Source organism: Bison bison, unplaced genomic scaffold (genome assembly GCF_000754665.1).
Source record: "Bison bison bison isolate TAMUID 2011002044 unplaced genomic scaffold, Bison_UMD1.0 scf7180017862514, whole genome shotgun sequence".
NCBI classification, from domain to species: domain Eukaryota; kingdom Metazoa; phylum Chordata; class Mammalia; order Artiodactyla; family Bovidae; genus Bison; species Bison bison.
The window spans coordinates 8,931-10,276 of NW_011493086.1; positions in this window are offsets into that span (position 1 = coordinate 8,931).

Here is a 1,346-nt window from a genome sequence, read left to right on the forward strand (position 1 = left end):
AATACTACTTAAATATTTTTGGTCTGTAAGTAGATTATACATTTTTGGCAAACACAAATGCTTTAAAAATATCTCAATGTATTCAGAAAGGACATTTTCTCAATTTATTTTTGTGTTTGCTGGGAACAAAGTAACAGAATTTTGGACACTTCTAGAAGAAATAGTATTCTAATATTTGTACAGGCAAAGAAAAACCACATGTCATGAATTGATATTTATATTATTATTAATTATTATTATTATTATGCTAGAAAATGAATGTTTCTATTGTCTTTTAGACACCAACCTTTCATGGTAGCCTTATTATAAGCCAACTCTGGGTAAATAAAAGAAAAAGATATTTAACAAGTAGAAATAAATGGTCATGATTCACCAGCACCGTTAACTCAAGATTTTCCAACCTTATAACCACAACTGATAGGAAGATTTATTACCACAGCTGCTTGTATTAAACTTCTTTTCCTTGCAGTTGAAAGAATCAAATTTCTTCTTGGAGATTAGTCATTTGTGGGGGTGTCGCCAACTGCAAAATGCTTCTGTTATGAATGAGGTGCACTTCTCTGTTGCTGTCCTCCAGCCCTAAGTCTGAGTAATTTTCATCTCTTTATATGTCTTTTCCCGCCTACCATTAGGAACAAATTTTAATGACTTACATACTCAAACTTTCTTTAGTTGTTACTCAAACCAAAAACTTCAGATGGTATTCTTTCTGGTAACATGATAACCTTACAAAGAAAGGTACAATGACATGACATTTTGGCACATGTTTACAAGGATGAAATCCAAGCTGACGGGAAGGTCTTCATGGGCCATGAAAGTGGGAAGGGAGCTAATGTATCTTGGGTGGTATACTTGTACTCAGCACTGTGTTAGGTTCTTTATAGAAATAATCTTGTCTAATTCTTTGAGCAAGCTCTGGGAGCTGGTGATGGACAGGGAAGCCTGGCATGCTACAGTCCACGGGGTCTCAAAGAGTCGGACACAACTGAGCGACTAAACTGAACTGAATTCTTGGAACAGTTCTGCCAGGGGCTAGGTGATATTCCCGTTTTATGTGTGAGGAAACTGAATTTCTCAAGATGTTGCAGCTTATTAGTGGATCCAGGTGACTCCCTTGCCTTCTCTCTGTATTTCAACATTCTGCCTATTTAGCATGAAGAATTACCTAATTATGTATATAGCACGAACATAACTATACAGTTAAGGAGAGGTTTGATTCTGTGTCTAAATAAGAAAATCATAAAGCCAAAAGGGACTTCGATGGGTCATCTCTTTCACTCCCTACTGAAATCATATAAAACTAGGAAAGCTCTGTCTTTTTTCTTTTTTTTTTTTCTTGAACATTT